General features: G+C 45.9%; 1 protein-coding gene across 1 annotated transcript in view; it reads left to right on the top strand.

Moving 5' to 3' along the window:
* Nucleotides 1-7,030, top strand: part of GATAD2A (GATA zinc finger domain containing 2A) — a 95,927-nt gene that overhangs the window by 8,654 nt on the left and 80,243 nt on the right. The window lies entirely within an intron of this gene.

The following is a 7,030-nucleotide window of genomic DNA, read 5'->3' as shown; positions in this document are numbered from 1 at the left end:
TTCTTCACTTGTTTCTCTTAAAACATAAATAAAAGTTAGTTAAAGTTGCCTTTTTATTCCAAAGTCATAGAGGACTCTTGAATATCAGTGGCTAGGAAAGCTTTCCCAGTCTGTCTCTAGTAAATGTGTGTTGGAAGTGAGGGAGGATCTAACACACGAGAGCAAATGAGAAGGCCAACTTCAGAAATAGCTGCATGCCTATTTTTTTGATTAGCTGGACCATTGCTTAACTTTGTGGTGCAGTTCCCGTCTTTAACAAAAGACTTCTGTGAACCCTAGAGAATATTTTTTCATGTCTGTTTGCTGCTAATAGCATGTTTCTGGAGTTCTTGCACAGGTAGCTAGTTGTAATGATGTATTTTTCTATGGTAGATTATCTTGAACCAACCCTAAAACCTTAGCTCTGAAGTTAACACAACTCAAGTACTAACTTTGCATGGGCCTAATTTGATCTAAGTGTAAGTAGTTGGTTTTACCACAGCCACATGCAGAAGATGCTCTTTGCCAGTAATGATGCATGGAAATGGATACCAAGCAAGAGATGTACTTCCTGTTCAGTACAGTACTACTTAGGTATGCCTATTTATCCCCTCCTATACAACTACAGTAGACTTTCTTAAAAAGTCACAAATCATAGAATCATGGAAGTAGGGTCGGAAGGGACCTTGTAGATCTTCAAGTCCGACCGCCAGCCTGGGCGGGAGGAAAAAAAAAACTGGACTCAAATGAGTCCAGCCAGGTAGGCATCAAGCCCCTTCTTAAAGATCCCCAGGGTAGGAGCCAGCACCACTTCCCTAGGAAGTTGGTTCCAGCTCCTAGCCGCCCTAACTGTGAAATCGGGACATTATAACTGGCAATAATTTTAGAGTAGCATAAGTAATCCTATCTTCCTATGGAACTGTTGCCAATATCCTAAATGTACAGAAGATGCACTCATTGGTTGCATGCACTAAATACTTCAGTTTGAGTGTTCTGGAGGGGAGTTATATGGGGTGAAGAGCATCAGACTCCATGAACATGTGAATGTAGCACATCAAACAGTTCCAAAAAAAAAGTACAAACACAAGACATGACCCCTAAAAGCAGCTTAGCTCTGCATAAAAGTAGCAAATGTGCCCAGAATGAATCGGAGATAAATTTGTTATGCTTTCAAATGATTGCTTTCAGTGTACAGCCTGTTCATTTCTTGCGCTGTCTGCTCTCAGGTTCATACTACAAACTTCCGTGTTCATCATCTCAAGTCCACTTAGAAAGCCAAATCCTGTCATCCCTATTCCGATTGTGGGGACAGTTCACGACTCCACAGTCCGTAAGCTAACAGGTGAATTGAAGATGCATAGGCAACTTTGGAAGCGGATACATAGAGCAACTGGCTCAGCCTCACTTTTTCTTGTGAAGGCGATATCCCTCAGAGCAACCTGTGGCAGTGGGCTAGTGGTAGAAAGTATTGGCGAGGTAGGGAGGCTGTGACTCCTTCATTAGTACAGGTATAAGATGACACTGATCTGCACTAGACAGCTAGCCTAAATCTACAGAAACTCCCCTCGCTCTGCACTGGAGGCTACTGCAGCACCTGTAGGAGACAGAAGAGTGCAGGTACTTCCACATCCCAAATATTCCGTACCAGACCTAGGAACTGAGATCTAGTTAGCTTACAATATTTGGGGAGCAGGAGGGGGCTGAGATAAACTTGGTCAGGAATCCTAACACTTGTCCCTACTGCCCTGGATTCAGATTAAAAGCCAACAGTAACTTAAACTGGTATAAAGTCTTTCACAATTGTTTTTTATTTAAACCATCCTGTTCTTCATCACCCTTTTTTTTTGTTGGAGGGGCAGGGGGCAAATAAGGAATAGTTTATGAAAGTATAGCTTTTGAGTGCAATGGTGCCTTGAATTTGACAACTGGCACCACTTGCTAGGCTTACTTTTAATGGGACTTTCTGGGGCTTCATACCTGAAAAAGCATGCACTTTGAATGGCACTGTTAGATTCACCAGCAAATTAGAGCTTGCCTCTGAACTATGTCTTTCTTTCCAGACCTCAATATTTAACTCTGCTCTTTCTTCAGCAAGAAATAGCTTCCATAATACAAGATTTGCTAGGATTTTGGCAATGAAATTATAAACTGGCTGTGTAAAATTCTAGTGCAAGTAGGCTGAAATATTGGAAAATAGGGGAAACACTTGTAGCTGATGAGAGCCAGTCTTTAGGCTTGGTGGTTGAAATGGGGGAAAGACCCTGGGGACAGCACTGTTTAACAGCAGGATTTTATGGCCTCAGCAAGTCATTTTACCTTCTTAATTAGGTGCTGAATGGAATCTGGATCATATTGCATCAGTTTTGCTCAGAGTAAATATGTGCCATTTACCCTGGGCTATACCCGCTCAGAAACGAGACTGGCCCATCTTGCCTTAGCAGCAGTGAGCTGGGATGAATGGGTATTTTAAGATATTTGCTAGTCCTGGTTCTTACTGAGAGCTGGTGATGGAGGGTGGGGGGGTCCCTCCTATGAGCTACTTGTCCCACTTGCCTAGCTAGAAAGGTTGGCAGCTAGTGCCTTCCCCATGGGTGGCTCCATCTACAGCCAATCCATGCACCAGTCCACAAGGGAGTGTCATTAATACAGCGCAGCTGGTGCCATTGCCTTCACAGCATCGTCACCCTAGTGACACACCCAGGATGTGCTAGCCCAGCAACTACAACCCAGATGGGTTGCTCAGACTCTCTTCTCCCAGCTGACCACATATTGCTTGTTCTGCTTCTACTTATTTTAATATGTGTTAATAAAGCAGAGCAATTAGGTAATATTTGACTGGCATTACGTTAGGATTTATCGCTAATTTACGAGACCACTGTCTGAAAAATACAGAGGTTTGCTTTACTGAAATGGCCTTTCCGTGGTCTTGTGCTATCAGATTTTAGACGCATCTTAACAACTGAGTTAAGATACCAGGTTACAGATACAGTTATCCTGGAAGAATAGTGACCAGCAAAAGTCTAAAGCAGACCCGTCCCATTCTCTGACCTGTGGGACTTTCATACTAAATCTAAACACTTCGTTTATCCTGAAGGTTCAGACAGTTAAGTTTTATGTAAGGCCAAGTGTATCCATTCACAAAACTTGATTGAAATAAGTATTTGTTAGGCTAGTGTCTTTATTGATAAGTGACATGTATTGAACAAAGTACATAGGAAATCAGTGCAGTGGATCAAAATAATGCTAGCCCGGCTCCAGTACTGGTTTACACACAGTTTTGCAGGACGTAAACCAAATTCCTGCCAGACGGTGGTTGGTTATAAAATACGATTTGAGTTCATGGCTTAAAACAAGTGACCTTATTTGTCAGGCGATATTTATCACAGATCTCTCGAATGCAGTGAGAAAATGAGTCCTGAAGGAAATGTAGTGCTGCAAAGCCTTTATGTCCTTCCCCCCCCCCACGCAGCTTCAGCAGAAGCTTTTTTCATGCATGTTGCATTCTCTTTTACCCTGAAATATCTCCAACCATGTTACCTTTTAGCTAAGCTATATACAAAACATTTTGCTTCCAGCACGAGCGATATGCGGAAACCTCTGCTGTTAAGTTTGAACAGCATGTAACACGTAGCCAGACAAAATTAGTTGTTTCTCTCAATGAAACTGCAGGAGAAACGTGCAAAGGTCAAATACGGTTGCTCAAGTTGAAGTCTGACTCAAACTCTGGAGCTCAAGATCTTTATGGTTGCGAGAAGTACCACAGTTGTGAAAAGGTCACACGTGAATGGGACCTTCGTGTTAATCACAACCCCCCCATTCTACGTACCAATGTTAGGTTTTAGTTTGGTAGTGACCAAGAAACGTGGGGTTGGAAACATTGCTGCTTGCACCACTTAGGTGTTTAGAGACTGCTTCGCGTGCTGACTGAGCTCAGCTCTGCATCATACGAGAGCAAAGCAGCATGGCTCCAAGCATGAACACTTCATTCACGTGTTTTTAAAGCGCCCGTACAAGGAGCCCTGCTATAAGCAAGACTAACACTTACAGAAGCATAACCAAAGGAGTTCTTGCAGTGGTTTAGAGAAGTCCCATGTCTCAGCGCACTAAAAGGCTAATGAGTGGTTACGAGCTGAGCTACAATGATACTAACTGCTTCTATAATAGCGAGGCCATCGCAGAATGACTCTGCAAGTGTCCAAGTGCTCAGTCAGGAGCTAATCTGATCAGAAAGGGCAGGAGTACTGCAAGGAAGTCTACTTAAAGACATAATGGAGCTTATCATTTGGAGTTTAGGACATGTTTTGAAACACCAAATGCATGCCTTTGAATGGCTCTCCCTGTTCCACCTGGAAAAGTTATTCAGGTCCCCTAGATGTGGTTAGTTTCTCCTGTGAGTATGACTGGCATTGTTTTGAGGAGCAGTTTTTGCCTGCCCTCGCCCCCCGAAAGAGCACCCTAAAGGCCAGCAGAACTCCTCCTGCCTTGCTAACATTACTGAGAGGTATTGTCTAGCATCAAATGTTTTTCTTCCCCCTGGAACTATTTTGAGTGGTATCAGCACAGGTTACATTCAGTGCACGTGTTTGGGTACCGAGTTCTCATAGGTGGATGTACATTTATTTAGCTAAGCTCTAGCTCCTCCTCTTTCTTCTCGTGGTTGTTTCATAAAACTTTCCAACTGATCCTGGCATGTCACTTCCTACCAGCACATGGCCCAAATGGATTGGGAGCAAGTTACAGCACCTAGCTGAAGTAGCATCACTTGGGCACTTGCATTTCACTTCTGTTGAGGGCACAACCAAATTGTAACACTTTTTTTGGGGGGGGGAGCAGTGTTCTTTAAATGGTGACAGGACAGAACTGTTCAAATCGTAACTCCACCTGATCCTGACAATTAGCAAACGTGAAAGGGAAATCCTATTGCTAGTTTGCTTCCCCCACCTTTTTTTCATGTGGCAAGAGTTAAGGACCCCCACTTCAAAATGAGAATCTCTCTTTCTCCTCTCCCCCACCCCTTACAATGACTGCTAATTAAAATTCAAACTGTTGCCCAAGGGAAGCAGGGCTCTGAAGCATCCATCTGGTTCCAGTGCCAGATTTCCAACACCGAAGTGTGGAATGGGAGATCTTCCATTTTGAATGCCGTTGTCTTCCTGGTTCACTGTTCCAAGTCCTTGTTTCTTTCACGCGAGGGGAGTGGTAGTCGTGTGAATGGACGTGACCCATTGCTCTTTGGATAGCAAACTTCTTCTGAAGCGTTTGGATTTCCACCTACCTGAGAAACAAGGCTGCCACCACCAAGCTAGCAAGACTCTCCATCTCGGGAGTTGATGTAGGCTAGAAACCAAATGCGAGTGAGCCATAGGAAGAAACTACATCTCGGGCTCAAATTTTGACTGGATCTTTGTACCGACTCTGCGGATTTTGACCTGCCTCAGTATGCAGTCGCCAGAAACACTATTCCTGGGAGAAGCAGGAAGAGACTTGGCAGTGCAGTTAATCACACCCTGATAAAGTATATTCCCAGACGTGTGTGTCAGGAAAAAAAAATCCTTTCCCCAAGTCCAGATCTAAAGGCCACTCCTGTTTAGGTTGCCAGGGGTTTGGATCAGTGAATAGTTAAAAACCCCACACCTTCAAGCCCTGGCACTACAGCAGAGACCATCCTGCTGCTTGATCAGGGTCAGCATGCTACTGAGGACTGGCGAAGTGCAACACGGACCTGCTACTCAAGTCCCCAATCTCCTGTAATCGCTCTCAAAATTGCCCTCTCCCTGGGGTTTTGAAAAACAAGTAGAAGAAGTTTGAACTCGGGAGGACGCTCGCTCCTCTGAAGAAAAGGAGAGTCCAGCTGTAAGCTACTCCACATTGCCTCACTTGGCCCCAGTCCGTTCATTATATCCCGCAAACAAGGTGCATTCAGGTGCTGAGCTGCCAGGAACAGCGGCAGAAAATTCCCAGTCCAGAGATAAGGTCAACCGGAGATTTTAAGGGCTGTGTGCAAAAACACTAGCAACGTTGGCCTGTTGTGGGAGCAGTGCCTATTCAGGGCAAAGCCAGGTGAATAATTTGTCTGCGGTATGATCGGGTAAGCCTAAGAAGGTTGATTTAGTCACTCGACCAATGCAGGCTCTCGGGCTGTCTCCGCCAGCGCTGCAACCTGTCCAGGAAACCATCGCAGGGGTGGCAGAGCTGGGCACCTGTGTGAGGGGGTGACAATGTTTAGTTGGACCCGTTACAAAACCAGTCTGAAGTTTCCGTGAAAGCTTAATGCGCGTGACCTGACAGACAGGATTTGGTACCGTACTGGTTCACTGGAGCTGGCGCTGGTTTGTGTTGGTGCTTTGGTGTTCCTGGAGTGGTGGTTTTGGCAGATTCAAGGGGCCCTGCCTTCTTGGGGTGGCATCTCCATTAACCCTGGGCTGGATGTGTAACCAGAGGCAGCTGCATTTTGCACCCTGCAAGCGAGACTGTCCCTCCTTCGTGTGTAAAGGACACCTCTCTGGCCATGTCTCACTTCTGATACAACAAACTCCGCACATCCCCACGGAGCAAGTGACCAATACTGGGCTTCAGCTTGGTGTCTCGAGATCCTCGGGGAGCTCCAATTCCTTGCCTCACCTTAGCCCTAGATCAGTCCTTCACCTCCTAGTTTCACTTGCTGCTTCGCATCCAACAGCTGCTGCTTTTCCCCCTCTCTGAACCTCCTCCTTCACCGTATCTGGGTTTCCTGAGATTGCTGCCGCATTCAGTCCTCTTCCACCTGTATTTGTAGCTGCTCTTCCCTCTGCTTCTCCTCCCTACCCCTCTTAAAAAGCGACCTTACGACCCCCACGTAATCAGCACAGCGGAGAAGGGAAGCACGGGTGTGATGATGATTCTGTCTAATGGCAACTTTCACGCGAGGATTTCCAGGAGTTTCTAGCCAGGAGGACTATGTAAAAGGGGTTTCCGCGCTGTGCGGCGGCCGCGTTGCGAACTTCCCGGCCCCGCCGGCAGCCCTGCGCGGCTGTCCGCGCCCGGCTCGCGCCTGGCCTCGGGCACGGTTCGG

The sequence above is a fragment of the Gavialis gangeticus genome, unplaced genomic scaffold, assembly GCF_001723915.1.
Source record: "Gavialis gangeticus isolate Ggan-Ray unplaced genomic scaffold, GavGan_comp1, whole genome shotgun sequence".
In the NCBI taxonomy this organism is placed as follows: domain Eukaryota; kingdom Metazoa; phylum Chordata; order Crocodylia; family Gavialidae; genus Gavialis; species Gavialis gangeticus.
This window is presented reverse-complemented; position numbering and strand designations above follow the sequence as displayed.